The sequence below is a fragment of the Marmota marmota genome, unplaced genomic scaffold, assembly GCF_001458135.2.
Source record: "Marmota marmota marmota unplaced genomic scaffold, marMar, whole genome shotgun sequence".
Taxonomy (NCBI): domain Eukaryota; kingdom Metazoa; phylum Chordata; class Mammalia; order Rodentia; family Sciuridae; genus Marmota; species Marmota marmota.
The window spans coordinates 10,960,823-10,976,573 of record NW_026000261.1 but is presented as its reverse complement, the minus strand read 5'-3'; the positions used below and the strand labels follow the sequence as shown (position 1 = coordinate 10,976,573).

Here is a 15,751-nt window from a genome sequence, read left to right as displayed (position 1 = left end):
AAAAACGAAAGTACACAATGCAGCTGCTGCCCCGCTTTGGTCGCGGATCCCACTTACTTGGGACTATTTCCCGCTTTGATCGCGGATCCCACTTACCTGGGACTACGGTGCACCCCCCTGACTGCTGAAAGTTCTGGTTCCCGGGTTTCAGCACCACTTGTCGCAACCCCTTGCCCGCAAGGAAGACGCAACACTCAGGAATCTTCTTTCAGCAGTTTATTTCAGGCCCTTGATAGTTCTTCTTCTCTCTCGGATGCCCCTCCCAGCCTTAATAAAGCATCTCAGGCCCCAATGCAAAGCAGCCTCGTGGAGCTTTCTCATAGGGTGATGAAAAGTCATGCGCCAACTCTCCCAAATAAGGAGTTGTTTGTCACAGACCACAGCGGAGCCAGCGCCATCTTGTAATGGCGACCATAATTTGCATAAACGGCAGAAGCGGCTCACCACAAGGCAAGGCCTTCTCCCATCAAGCCTCTTGGTGATAGGGGACAGAAAGATGTGAGTGGTAAAAACAAGGTTAAGAAAATAATTCTATAAAATAGGTCCATGTGCTGACTTCCATGTCCTTTTTTTCCAAGAAGCAATTTACCAGCAGCCCTGCCTGGTTTAAGTGATATGTCACATTCCTCAGCAAACTATTTGTTATCTGCAAAAGAAATGCAGACCTGAAATAATATCCATGAGAAGAACCCCAGTTACCCTGAAGGGGATTACTTTTGTGACCCTTTTAAAACACCAGATCCTATTTTTATATATGGTTGAGATATTTTATTAGGTGTATGGAAATAATTCCTGATTGTTCATGAAAAGTAGCAAAGGTAGCTTCTTGTATACAGTATATGGACTTCTTGGAAGACAATATAAATACATTTATATCTTGGGGAATGGAAAAGTATGACAAGGAAGGATTTCTGCATATTTTTTTATCCATTTACATTACCTACAATGTATAAGTGGAAATTACTTGGGGAATTTAATTATAAGGTGATATTTAGAAGTTCTCAATTCTAATGTACAATCTTTAGTTATATCTGTAAATAAAATATGAACTCTCAGCCCAAAAAAACAACAACAAAAAAAAAAAAACACCAGATCCTGGAATGCAGGGAGATGAAATAATTTATCAATAAATGACATAATTTCATTCTTCCTTATGGCTGAGCATAACTCCATTTTGTGTGTGTGTGTGTGTGTATACACACATATAGATAGATAGATAGATAGACAGACAGACAGACAGATAGATCAATCTCACATTTTCTTGATCCATTTGCCTATTGATGGGCAGGCACCTAGTCTGTTCTTTAACTTGGCTATGGTGGATTGTGCTGTTATAAATGTTGATATGCATGTGTCACTACAGTATGTTGATTTTAAATATTGAATAAATAACAAAAAAATTTAGATAACTGGGTCATATGGTGTTTCCATTCCTAATCTTTTGATCAATCTTTGTGCTGCTTTCCAAAGTTGTTGTACTAATTTATAGCCATACCAATGATGTAGTAGTCTACCATTTCCCCCAAATTATCACCAACAATTATCAGTATTTCTGTTGTTCATCATTGCTATTTTGACTGGGGTGAAATGAAATTTCAGTGTAGTTTTGATTTGCATTCTCCCTGATTGCGCAACTCATTGTTTTGAAAAGTGGAAATACTACAAAAACAAAGAACTCATCCTATCATTCCTCTTCATCCCATACCCCAGTGGAACCGAATATTTGATGAGGGAAAAATTTTTTATAGAAGATTCCAGAAAATGTATGCAGAAGAAATCAGAATTAGAACATCATCATTTTCACAAAATTTAATGAAATTCAGATCAAGGTAACGATCATCAGAGACCAGGGGGAACCTTGATATGAAAGGAAGATGAAAAATTATATACTGGATGGATGAAGCTGCCCACTCCTGAACCCTATAACCAATCTCAATACACAGGAGAGACACAGTGTGGCTCCTGATGCAATCCTACAAGAATACACACCCCTATATCTGAGGTCCCCTGTGCAAACACTTGAGTCTAAAAAAGTCTTAAACCTACATATCAATTTAGGTAAAACAGAAGGAGACAGAGGGATATAACAACTCAATACAGAATCAATCAGCAAAATCCAGAATTGAAACTCCACAAGATAAGAATATTCTCAGCAAATAAATTGGAAGGTTAAATAAAAAAGCATGGACCTTATTTGGATTAAGAGACACTTAGAATCTAAGAAAGGATCACAAGTTCAAAGCCAGCCTCAGCAACTTAGTGAGGTACTAAGCAACTTTGTGAGACCCTGTCTCAAAATAAAAAATTAAAAACTAAAAAGCTCAATGGTTAAGTGCCTCTGGGTTCAATCTCTGGTACAAAAAATAAATAAAAAAACAAGTGAATAAATAGATACTTAATTCATCAGAGAGAGAATAAACACAAATTAAAACTAAAAGCACATTGAGATACCACCATAAGTTCACTAGGAAAATAACAATGGAGTAGATGGAAAATACCGAGGGTTTGTAGGGCAGTGAAACAAGCGGAACTCTATACATGGCTGAAATATAGACTGGAATATAGATTTGAATAGATTAGAGACTGGAATAATCACCTTGATCAATTGCTTGGTAGTGTCCTCTGAGCTAAATGTACACATACACAGAAATGCCACTCAGGTACATGCTCAAGAGAAATGAAATACATGTCCACTGAAACATACTATATGAAAGGAAAATGTAACTTTTCCTCTACCCATTTTGGGTTCATGGCTGAGATCCCTCAAACAGAAGATAATAAATGACAGATTATCAAGAGAAAAACATTCACAAGTATTAAATATATGTTTTAGATGAAATGGGAGCCTCCATAAAGAAATGGAGACTCAGATAAAGGGTTAAACCTGATACTTTTATGAGAGGTTTGATGAAGAATAGACAACTGTGGAGAAATGTGATAGAGGAAATGATCTAACGTGAAGTAAACTGAGCAAGGCACCACTGATCAGACTTTCCTCTGAGGCCCTTCACCTTCACAAATAAAGATGCTACTGTCCTCTGGGAATAGAGAGGGTACGTCTCACCTGAGGGTTTTATTACCTGCTTCAGGGGAGAAAGGCAGAAGGAAGTGACAGCTTTCTGCTTCTATCATTTTCTCACATTCCTTCAGGTTAAAATAAGCTGTTTGCCAATGAGCATTATTTTGGGCTTAGTGATTCCTGAAACCAATCAATACAAACAAGAATGTCCACAGGACCAAAATTCATAACAAGTCAAAAGTTGAAGAACACCCAAATCCTAACAAAAAGCTCCCAAATCTCTTGAAATCTTGAGAAATAATTCTTTTGTGTGCTAATGATATGATTGGTGGCTGAGAGCCCATAGATGGCTTCAGGTAGTCAGCTTTCTATCACTATAACAAAAAATCTGAGATAATTAACTTTTAAGGAAAAACGGTTTATTTGACTCACAGTTTTCAAGGATCCAGTTGATGGCCTTGGTCCTGTGGTAGGGCAACACATTATGGTGGGAACCTGTGACAGGATAAAACTGCTTACATCATAAGCCAGAGAGAAAAGAGAAAGAAGAAGAGTCTGTGGTCCTACAATCCCTTTCAAAAGCATGCCCCATTGACCTAAGGACCACAAGACTCCACCTCCTCTAGGGCCTACCACCTCACAGTAGTGCCACTCTAAAGACAAAGACTTCAACATACGGGCATTTGGTTGGCATTTAAGATCCAAACTAGAGCAGCTAGTCATCCAGAAAGAACAAAGCATGATTAGAAGGGTTAGGAATTTTAGCCCCTCCCCCAACCCTTGTGCAGGGGAAAAGCGCCAAAAGTTAAGTCGATCATCAATAGACAATAATATACTCAGTCATGCCTATGCAATGATGTCTTCCAAATATCCCCAGATCACAACAGAGTTCTGATGGGCTTCTTGGTTGCAAAATACATGAAAGTTTCTGGAGGCTGGTCCATCTGGGTAGGGTATGGAAATACTGTGCCCCTTTCCATATGCCTTGTTCTGTGCATCTCTTCAATTTGGCTGTTCTCCCGTAACCTTTGAAATGTCCTTTACAATGAATTGGTAAACATCAGTGAATTGTTTCTCAGTGTTCTGTGAATTGCTCCAGAAAATTATTCAAACATAAGGAAGGTTATTGAAACCCCAATTTATATTTCGTTGGTGTGACCTGCGCTTACAATTGGCATCTGAAGTGAGGAGGGTGTAGACAGGTGGGCCTGAGCCACCAACCAGTGGGATCTAATGCTATATCAAGTAAACAGTGTGAGAATTGAAAAGAAATAGCAAACACCTGGCTGGTGTCTACTACAAAATCTGATACAAAATTGATTAAATATTGGTTGGGAGAAATCCCCACATAACTTGGTGCTCATAGATGCTGTGTTGAACATGAGAGCAGGAAAAATACACTTTTGGTTTTTTCCCCACCTCTCTCAGAATAATGTAAATATCACACACAATATGAAGAATGAATAAAGCCAGACACAAAAGATCACAGGCACTGGGCGTGGTGGTGCCCACTTGTAATCCCAGCAGCTCGGGTGGCTGAGGCAGGAGGATCGCAATTTCAAAGACAGCCTCAGAAAAACTGAGGCATTAAGCAACTCAGTGAGACCCTGTCTCTAAATAAAATACAAAATAGGGCTGGGGATGTGGCTCAGTGTGTTAAATAGTGTCCCTGAGTTAAATACAAAAAAAAAAAAAANAAAAAAAAAAAAAAAAAAAAAAAAAAAAGTCTACATGCTATGATTTTAGGAATTTTCTCCTATCCTCTCAATAGGGGAAGAAGAGGAAAAACAACACACGTTTTCCTTATTTAAACAACTTAGGGTCCTCTTGTATTATCTGCAGGTTGAGATCAGAGGAACATGTACCCTCCAAGCCCTTAACAAGTGATTTATCAAACACAGGAACAATGCTAATGGCATATTCAACAGACATACACGTGAGAAAAAAAACAGATATACCTGGACCACAGTGCCAGTCCAACCCGCAAACTCTAAGTGACCTTGCGTAAGACATCACATACCTTATCTGCCTCATCCATCACTGAGGGTAAGGCCATCCCTGCCTCCCAACCATGGAAGTATAGAGAGCAAAACTATGTGATTCCCATCTTAAAAATCACTCTTGAGTTCATAAAGGGGAGGTCCAAGGAATTACTGAACAGTCAGTTGTTTAATGCATACCTGTGAGGAGTGTTACTTTAAAAATATTTATTATCCTTTGTTTTTACAATTATTATCTTTTTATTTTCTCAAACACACCATCTGCTTTAAGGCACAATAGCTACCCAAGCATCACGTCCTCCCAAAGACATACATTCCTGACCCAATATTACCCAAAATAGGATGACAGAGTTCAACTGTGGTGTGTTTCTTCTTCCTGAGTGTGCTGGTTAGGATTTTAGCTCTGACTGCTACTTAAAAACTGCATAACAGATCCCTACAAAACAAAACTGCATGACTTTGAATATTTTTAATAAACCTTGTAGTCACTATAATGCCTCCTCTGCAAACCTGGGATTATGTAGTACTTATCCTTAAGTACTTAAGACAAAATGTTTGAAAACAAACATTACTTTCTGTTTTCTGTTTTATGAAAACGGATTGGGATGCCATTATATTTTTTTAAATCTACTGCAAAGATTTTGTGCTCTTGGGTCTGTACCTCAGGTTCCTCTTCTGTAATGAGGGGAAAACTTTTGTCTTTACTTCATAGATTGTCACTTTGAGAACTACTTGAGGTAATACCTGAAAACCCTTAGAAGTGTGCTAGTTACAAGCTAAAAAATGATCAATATCCTGAGCTGTTGCATAAATGCTTGCAAGTTGAGATTTCTATGGTTTTGATGGGTTTAGAATTTGAATCTCTTTAATAAAGGGCAATAGACTTACAAGTGATTTTTTTTTCAAATTTTTTAGTTGTAGATGGACACTATTTTTAAATTTATTTTGACGTGGTACTGAGGATTGAACCCACTGCCTCACACACGCTATGCAAACATGCTACCACTGAGCTACAACCCCAACCATTACGTGAATCTATTTGTTAACTGACACATAATATTAAATCACTAAATAGCATTACAACTACTATTGGATAACTGAACTAACTATTCTCAGAATATCAGGCACAAGGAGCAACTGATCTCAGAAAACAGAATCACAAGCCAGTCGGGGTGGCACACACCTGTAATCCCAGTGACTCATGAGAATAAGGCAGGACAATTGCAAGGCCAAGGTTAGCTTCAGCAACTTAGGGAAATCCTGTCTCAAAATAAAAAAAATATAAAGGATTAGGGTTGTGACTCAGTGGTAAAGCAGTTAAATCACAAGTACGAAAGAAAGGAAGCATGGATGAGGTACCACGATTCATATCTCCACGTGACCAAATAAGACCAGTATTCTTTGATTCTGTCTCATTCCTACCATACCCCCCATGCATAGCCACTGCAGGTCCCTCCTGCCCTACCTCAGGACATACCCTGTCCAGGAGTATCCCTCCCTCTGCACATTGCTACAGCAGATCCCATCCCTCTCATGGACTTGGGCAATATTCTCCAAATGATTGTCACCGCAGGCTTTTTAATCTCTTTCTAATCCATTCACAGAGAGACCAGACTCACCTGAGAAAAAGAAACAGATCATGTCATGCCCATACTCACTCCACACTCAGAATAAAATCCAAACTCCTTATACAGCCCAAACCCTGTGGCTCCAGCTGCCCTCTCCACCTCACCTCTCACCAGTCTTCACATTGTCCACCAGGATCCAGCCACTGAGCTTTCACTCTGATCCTGGATCAACAGGTATCTACACAAAACACAGGGACAGAATGGCCTGTTCCATACCTGGCTTCCTCTTGGCATTTAGGACTCAATTCAAATGCCACTTTCTGAAAAGGAACTTCACTGACAACCCCATCTATCATGATCCCTGTCCAGGTTCTTTTCTACCTAAGTGTTTATTTAATTCAAAGCACAAATCTTGTATGAAATTACCGTTATTGATTTGTTTCCCTATTAGCAGTTTTCCCAAACTAAAATGACAGCTCCAGAGAGCCTGCTTCCCCAGAACCTATATTAGAGCCATGTATATAAATTACAGAATAACTATTGTTTAAAGTAAGGAAGTACTACATATTTGATGAACAGACAAGACACAGATATTTAAAGGTGAGTAGCAGCAGCAACTATTAATGGAATTAGATATTAAATGATTCAAAAGTTTAGCAGACATTTTGGCAAATCCACAGATTGCTTTCCAAACCTGCATAAATACCAGAAGCAACTAGAGGAAAGATGATAATGTAGACCTGCCACCCCATCTCCATGGTTTTGCTTCAGCAGACTTAGGGTTGAACTAAACATCTGCTATTTTTAACAAGAAATCTTCGATGTTCTTGATGAAGTAGTCAATGGCCACACTTTAAAGAAAGTCTGACCTCAAGAGCTGACATTTAAATACAATTGTTTTTTTTTTAAATTTTTTAAATTGTTTTCTATTTTACTTTATTTTTAGTTTTTGTTATTTTATTTATTTATTCACTTATTTTTACAGTTAATACAATTGAACCCAGGAATGCTCTACTGAGACAGAAATTTGGGGATAAAAGAAAAGATACTGTGTTTCAAAAGAAGTACCCATAAACCACTGAAATGAGGAAAACAACAACAAACAATTGCAACTTCTGAGTGACATGCCCTTGGCCTGTGCCCTTGACTAATGCCCTTGTAACATGTGGGTGATGTACAAGTACAGGGAAAACTGACACAAAATTATGTAGTTCCACCCAGGCTCCACTGCTAGTCCACACCCTAGGAACTGTCCATATATGAATATTAACACCCTACACCAATGGGTAGTTGTCTCTCCCTCTGGAGACTGGCATGTGCAAAAATTCTTTTCAGTCATGAAGGCCAAGAACCCTGCTAGTCCTGACTCAAGATTCCCCTTCCTCTGGGAACTCCTAGGACCTATCTACAAAGACATGTCTTCTGCCATGACACTACTACTTAGCTGTACCCCCAGGACTCTTTATTTTTATTTTGAGACAAGTATCTCACTAAGGTGCCCATTTAGCCTTCAACTTGATACCCCTGCCTCAGCCTCCTAAGCAGCTGTGATTATATGCGTGCACCACCATGCCCATCTTAAGTGTCATTAATTTAATGCCTACCATGAAATGTTCTGGAACATCTAGAGTGTCCCTGTTAATGAAATTATTGGGCAGTGCCCTGGTTTCTCCCTCCACCTGAGACCTCTGACTGCTTTCTAACAAGCGACTATAGTTTCTAACTACAGCCCAACTTCAGAGTATTTCTGATGTTTGAGAATGTTGGGAATTGTTATCCTGTTGAACACACAAGTTTGGTGGAAGGGAAATGACATACCTTTGTGTACCTATGACCTCTTCACTCTTGTTCCAGTAACCTCTCCAGCAGATTCCATAGCAAACTTGGTTCTTCTCCAAGAGCCCCCTTGTTCTGGAGTACAGCATTCCCACCCTTCTCTGATGTTATACTCTAGAAGGGAGAGTAAGGGGAAATAAAGCACATGGGACAGAGAGGAACATATGAGGATGGGAAAGCACATGAAACATGGGATCTGGTGGTGACAACCTGCCTGTTCCCACTCATTCAACTGAAGGCTGCACAACCCTCTTCCCAGTTCCAACCCACAACAAGAGAGACAGGCAAAATATCTGAACTCTGCTAAAGAAATCATATGAATGTCAAGTATGAAAAAAATGCTCAACATCATTAATCATTAGCCAAAATTAGGAGAAAATTACAATGAGATACGAGTACCTTCTCAGGAGGATGGCCAAAATTAAAAAGACTGAGCATACCAATCACTGACAAGATTGTGGAGGATACACCTCTCATACACTGCTGCTGGCAGTGCAAAAGGGTATAACCACGGCAGTCAGTTTAGCAGTTTCTTACCATGCTAATCTTATATCTACAATATGATCCGTTCATGTACTCCTAAACATTTGCCCTAGGGGTAAAAATCATATTTCCATGAAATTACTTATTCAAAAGTGCTGACAGTGGCTTTATTTACAAAAGTCCCAAATTGGAAATAACCAAAATATTCAACAACAGGTAAATGTATAAAACAGACTGTAGTATATCTAAATACTAGAATACTATTTGGCAATTAAAAAGAATGAATCATATTGGGAGAATAGCTCAGGGTTGGAGCACTTGCCTAACAAGTATTAGGTCCTGAGTTCAATCCCCAGAACTGCAAAAATAAATAAATAAATAAATAAATAAGAATGAACCATCAATAAACACAAGAATATAGGTAAATCTAAAAATAAACAGGATGAGTTTAAGTAGCCAAATAAAAATCAAAAACACATTCATAATTCCATTTAAATAGATTTCTGGGACATGAAACCTAATCTATAGCAACAGAAATGCTTGGCTTGCCTGGGGACAGGGCATTAGGTTTAGTATGAAAGCTAGGTACTATAGAACTTAAGATGTTATGTCCTGGGAAATAATAAGAATAATATTTAGGTCTACCTGGTTACTTTAAGGACCATAGCTCGGTATTATTATAATAGAGCAAATATATGGCATTATTTTTGAAAATACTAAGTTCTCATACTTGACATTTTAAATAACACTTGATTATTTCCTGGCTTCTTTAAAAATGTCATTACTGAGTCAGTCTCAGTGTCCAATTGGGAGGCTCAGACAGGTGAATTCCAAGTTCCAGGCCAGCCTGAACAACTTAGCCTGGTCCTAAGCAACTTAGTGAGACCCTATCTCAAAATAAAATAAAAATAAATAAACAAAAAGGGTGGGGAATGTGGCTCAGTAGCAAGGCACTCCTGGCTTCAATGTTCAGTACCAACGGACAAAAACGCGGTGACCATGAAAAAAATGCATGGTCATATTACAATCTCAGATTGTAAAGACCACCATCAAACCAACTACATATTCTTCATCAATCTAAGAGACATGGGAATCACTATTAGGAAAGCAGGTGTTATCATTGAAGGTCCCCAAAATCCTGTGGGTGAGCATTCCTACCCCATTTTACAGAGGACAAGCTGGGCTCACAGAGGGCTGTTCCCTGTCTTATCCTCTGGCCTTTACATGGAAAGTAGGTCCAGGACACCCCGGAACAGGATATCATGCTACCTTGGGCCCAGGAGAATCCACATCTCTCTTCATCTGGAATCAGCAGAGCACTCCCACATCCCAGGAGGGTTCAACTCCCACAAATGACACCCACAACCTCCCCCGAATCCAACACCTGGAGGCTCAGTTCTGCCCTACAACCAGAACAAGTCAGTTTCCTTTAGAATGTCATCGCAGTCACCATAATGACAACAGGTTTCTATGGCAACTGCAATGCGCAGTTTGGTCCTCTGCACTAGAAATGCCTCTGCGCAAGCCTCCTCTTTGTCCCCTTTTCTTCTCTGAAATCAAAACACCTTCACTCTTTAGACCACCACCTGAGAAAGCGCACTAATTAGAGGAACTAGGCTCAGACTCAGACAATGGGGACAATTCTGCCCACACCCTCAGATGAGTCCAGACACCTGAAGGTGAGGCTGCCGGCTCTAACTGCAGGCCATGGAAGTCTCTAATAAAAAGCCATCACAATCGCCAGGATGACGTCAGGTTACTATGACAACCCAGAGTTCAGGCTGATTCAAGGAAATGGAAACGTTTCTTCTCGGCTCTTCATTTTCCTCCATCTTATGTAAACGACATATTTCACATATATGCATTTCTAACAATAAAGATAGTGTTTCCTCTTTATGCCTCATATGTGGAAGCTAGAGCAAAATAATTAAGTTTTCATCCTTTTGCTATTCAAATAGTGCAACAGTCTAAAATCTAAAATGCAATATCTAAAATATCTAAATCTATTTGTGTCAGTGCCAGCATATCTTTAGGATATATATTTCTGAGTCATAGTGTAAGGGCATATGTTAAATTGATACAGTTCATCAAATTTCTCAGCATAATGATTATGTTAGTTTCCTATGGGTCATGTAATAAATTACCATAAGCTTGGGGTCATTACAAACAAAGATTTTCCTCACAGTTTTGGATGCTACAAGTCCAAAATTAGTTTTCCAGGGCCAAAATCCAAGTTTTGGCAGGGTTGTCCTCCTTCTAGAGATAATTCCTTTGGTCTGTGGATGGCCCTCTTTCCACTCAGATTTAGTCACATTATAAATTTCTAAATATGTCTATGTCTGGGTAGTATGTTCTGTTTCATTTATCTTTTCTCTCAATTCATGTTTCAATAAAGTAAATATAATTTTTATGTCATGTACACCTTTTGATTGGTATACTTGAACCTGACCTCCTTCTGGAGATAATAAGCCTCCTTGCCTCTTCAAGCCTTCACCGACTTCTGGCCTTCCTTTACTTGTGGCTGTATCAATCCAGTCTCTGCACTTCAATCCCATTACTATTCCCTCTTTTATCTGTGTCAATACTTCCTCTGTTTCTCTCTTACAAGGACACTTGCCAGTTGCATTTAGGGTCCACCTAGATAATCTCCCGATTTCAAGATCATTATAAATTAGGATTTAAAGGTTCTAAGGATTAAGATCTGATATCATGTTGGGGTATGAAAATACAAGTTTTTCCACAGACTCACCAACTATATGTATTGGCAAACATTGGATCTTTGCCAATGTAACAGTTGAGAGGCTTAAGCCTCTGGTCCTTTGTTTAAAAACAAGTTATATTTTTTTTCTGTTAACTGTATGTATTGTTGTGTATGTGATCCCTTCACCCCCTCCCCTACCACCTACTGTACTGAGGATTGGAACTGGAAGCATCCTACCACTGAGATGCATTCTCAACCCTTTTTCTAAATTTTTATTTTGAGACAGGGTCTTAATATATTCCCCAGGCTGGCCTGGAACTTGCCATTCTCATGCCTCAGCCTCCCAAATTGCTGAGATTAAGAGGTGCCCCACTGTGAATGACTGTTTATATTTCTTACATACCTTGGATAGGGTTGTTGCTTTTTTAATGCCTCTATATTGGTAAGAATTTATACAGAGTATATCATCATTTTGTTGAAGATGTCTTCCTCAGTGTCATTTTAATAGGTGGTCATGTCTTTGCTATGCAGGTTTTGTCATTGCTAATATCTTTTAAAATTTTATTGGTGCAATATAATTGAACATAATGTTGGGACTCATTGTGATATATTGAAACATGCATATAACATAATTTGGTGAATTTCATTTCCCAGTCATAACTTTTTTATTTAATTTTTTTTTAGTTGTAGATGGACAAAATACCTTTGTTTTATTTGCTTTTTGCCGCTGCCCGGCTGGCTGGGCAAAATATTATGTGGTACTAGAATCGAACCCAGTGCTTTGCATGTGCTAGGTGAGCACTCTACCATTGAGCCACAACCCCAGCCCTCCCAGTCATAAATTTTTTAATATCTTTATTTTTTTTTTATGTGGTGCTGAGGATCGAACCCAGTGCTTCATACCTTCACATGTACAAGGCAGGCGCTTTACCACTGAACTATAGTCCCAGCCCCCAGTTATAATTTTTAAGGCATCAAACACATCAATCTTTGTCCTTATTGCTCCTGGATTTGACTCATATTAAGGAACGTTGCCTCCTCTCATCAATTATACAGGAGTTCACCCACATTTTCTCCTAATAATTAAATATATTTTTCAGATTTAATTCAAAACTATTTGGATCTTACCCGACTGTAAAATGAAACAAAAAGGTCTTTTTTATTGTTTTAGCCATATGATTTTCTAGCTAACACATTACACTTCTTAAATCATCCATTATATCTCTAATGATTTGAAATGCTGCCTTAGTCACATTATAAATTTCTAAATATGTCTATATCTGGTTAGTCTATTCTGTTTCATTGATCTTTCTCTCAATTCATGCTCCATTAAAGTAAATGTAATTTTTCCGTCATGTACACCTTTTGCTTGGGCATAGAAAGAGAATGAACTTTCTGTCTGGAAGCCATAGGATTCCCCTTTCCAATCGGATTTGAAAAATCTGTTAGATTGGCCACAGCCCCATCCTCTCATTTTTCATGTCTGCATGTTCAAGTTGCAGTTCAGCATTCTGCCATGAGGTGTCACCAACATGTCAACATACAGAATGTCTGAAGATGTTTATGTAATGAGCAAAAAATACAGTACCTTCTTTAAGATGCAGTTTATGAACTTAAGTAGAGAATAATTTTATTTGACAGAAAAACTGGTAGGTGTAAAAGAAAACTGTAAAAATTTAAGCTTTGGAGCATCCATACAGTAAAACAGCAAGGCAGCCCTAGGGCACCTTGGCTGTCAGCAGCAGGCACCAGGCAGTCCAGGGCAGGTAGTAGCAGGTAACAGAGGATGGGGCACCACATTGGAGCCTGTGAAGATGTTTCCATAGTGTCTAGGAGAGGGGATGACTGAGAGGAGGTGAGAGAAGGTCAGGGAACCCTGTATGGGATATGGTAACAGAGGGTTTTCCCCTCTGCTGTCTGAGGGACCCCTCTACTGTATGGACTCCTCATCTAGGGAATGAAGGAAGGAACAGATAAATCAATGAACATGATGTAGATTTATGGTCAACAGAAAATTGAACTATTTTAACATACATGTGAATTTTCTGGGCATAATTGCTGAAAGAGTAAACAAAGCATCCCAAGACATTTATCATCTCTTGATAAATGCAGGGTTTCGCCATTATGTACTAGTAAGTCAAGGATAACCCCATAGTATACTGATCCATCATGTAGAGAAAGGATAGTGCTTTTTTCTAAGGTTAGTTTTTCCAAGTATGTTTGGACATCAAGATAATTAGAGCCAGGTTCTGTGGCATGCACCGTAATCCGTTTCTTAAGGAGGCTGAGCAAGAAGATCACCAAGTTTGAAGACAACATGGCAACATAACAAGAGGAGACTCTGTCTCAACATAAAATAAAAATTTTAAAAGGGCTAGGGAAGTAGTTCAGTAGTAAAAGGCTCATGTGCAAGGCCCTAGATTTAATCACCAGTAACACACACATACACATACACACACACACACACACACACACACACACACACATACAAACATCAGCTGGAGAGAATTCTGTAGTCACTTTATTAATCTTTTAAAAATATTTTTGTTATAGAAGGACACAATACCTTTATTTTATTTATTTTTATGTAGTGCTGAGGATCGAACCCAGTGCCTCACATGTGTTAGCACTCTACCACTGAGTTACAACCCCAGTCCTATTAATCTTTTTTTAAAAAACACATACAAACTATGAAATTATCTAATTTGTATAACTTTTACTTATAAGTACTTATAAAAATGGTCCCAGTCACTGAACTATTACCGTGAACCTACCATCATTCTATGGGTTCTCATTTATTTTGTCAATTATCAAAGCATTGTTCCATCAGAAACAAGACAATAATGCCTATTTTTGACACTTCTACTAAATGTAGTATTAGAAGTTCATATTCAAAATATAGAAAACAGCAGGGCTCCAAGTTCCAGAGTGGGAATAAGGTGACTTGGGTCTGGGATCCCTTCATTTCCCAACATCCCAGGGATGCTCAGCCCCCACCATGGAGCACCCACACCCTCCACTAAGTCCAAATACCTGGAGCCTGGGCTCTGCTCTCCAACAAGAGCAAGTTGGTCTCCTTGGAATGCTGTCAATGTCACCATAATGAAGTCAGGTTTCTAAGGCAACCACTAGGGCAGCCTGTTACATCAAACTGGAATTGTTTCTTCTTGGCTTTTTGTCTTCTTGCTTTTCATTAAGGGGGAAAAAATGTCTTCACTCTTCAGGCAACCACCTGAGAAAGCACACTAACTAGAGGGACTAGGCTTGGGCTTAGGCAATTTTGAGAACTCTGCCCAATTTGGTGGTACAAATCATGTCCCTATTGTCAGGAATTGTGTTTGCTTTAAAAGTGACACTAGGTGAATGGTACCAGCACACAAGAGAACTGGGAATAGCTCCTAGGGCTCTTGGAGATGAGCTAGCCCTCTGTAGGTGAGCATGTAAAATATACCATTCTAAGCAGTTAGCCATCTGGTAGAAAACTAAGAGACAGTCCATAATTACTCAACTATGATCTAGGAACACCTAAAAAAGGTCATTTGGGGAATCTCAAGATATTTCAGGGAGGCAGGACTAGAATGATATAGTTCTTTAGTATGCAGAAACTTAGTCAAGTTACCCATACATAGGTTGATCCTGAGGAATTCTTAATCTCCATCCCTGATAGTCTTCAATGTGAAAAACCACCCACAAAAAAACACATTTGATGCTTCAAACCTGAGATATGTGACCAAAGACTAAGATCATCATATCAACTTTATTCCTATAAAGGTGACATTGGAGAATGTGACTTAGTTTACTTGTACCTGAGCTTCCTACCAATGATCCCCAGAACTGGGTAGACTTATCCAATCAGCAGTGCTATATTGGGGCACTAACAAAGGCCAAGGACTGCAATGCTTATTTATCAGTTGTCTACGGAAGGAGTCCTGTCTGTGTGTGCCTAACAAAAGCAAGGCTGGTTCAATATAAGGAAATCAATAAATGTCATTCACCACATCAATAGACTTAAAAACAAGAACCATATGATCATCTCGATAGATGCGGAAAAAGCATTCGAAAAAGTACAGCATCCCTTTATGTTCAAAACTCTAGAAAAACTAGGGATAACAGGAACATACCTCAATATTGTAAAAGCAATCTA

General features: G+C 38.9%; 1 long non-coding RNA gene across 17 annotated transcripts in view; it reads right to left on the bottom strand.

Moving 5' to 3' along the window:
- Window positions 1-15,751, bottom strand: part of LOC107152424 — a 104,077-nt gene that overhangs the window by 64,476 nt on the left and 23,850 nt on the right. For 10 of the 17 annotated variants that reach the window (XR_007344904.1, XR_001504782.2, XR_007344916.1 and 7 more), the window contains 5 exons: window positions 8,406-8,537; window positions 6,752-6,825; window positions 6,497-6,638; window positions 6,203-6,279; window positions 3,452-3,514 (listed from right to left, as the gene is read on the bottom strand). This is a non-coding gene — a long non-coding RNA (uncharacterized LOC107152424). Of the gene's footprint in view, window positions 1-3,080; window positions 3,200-3,451; window positions 3,515-6,202; window positions 6,280-6,484; window positions 6,639-6,751; window positions 6,826-8,405; window positions 8,538-15,751 lie in introns of all 17 variants that reach the window. The other 7 variants (XR_007344913.1, XR_007344918.1, XR_007344906.1 and 4 more) reach the window with 6 other exon arrangements.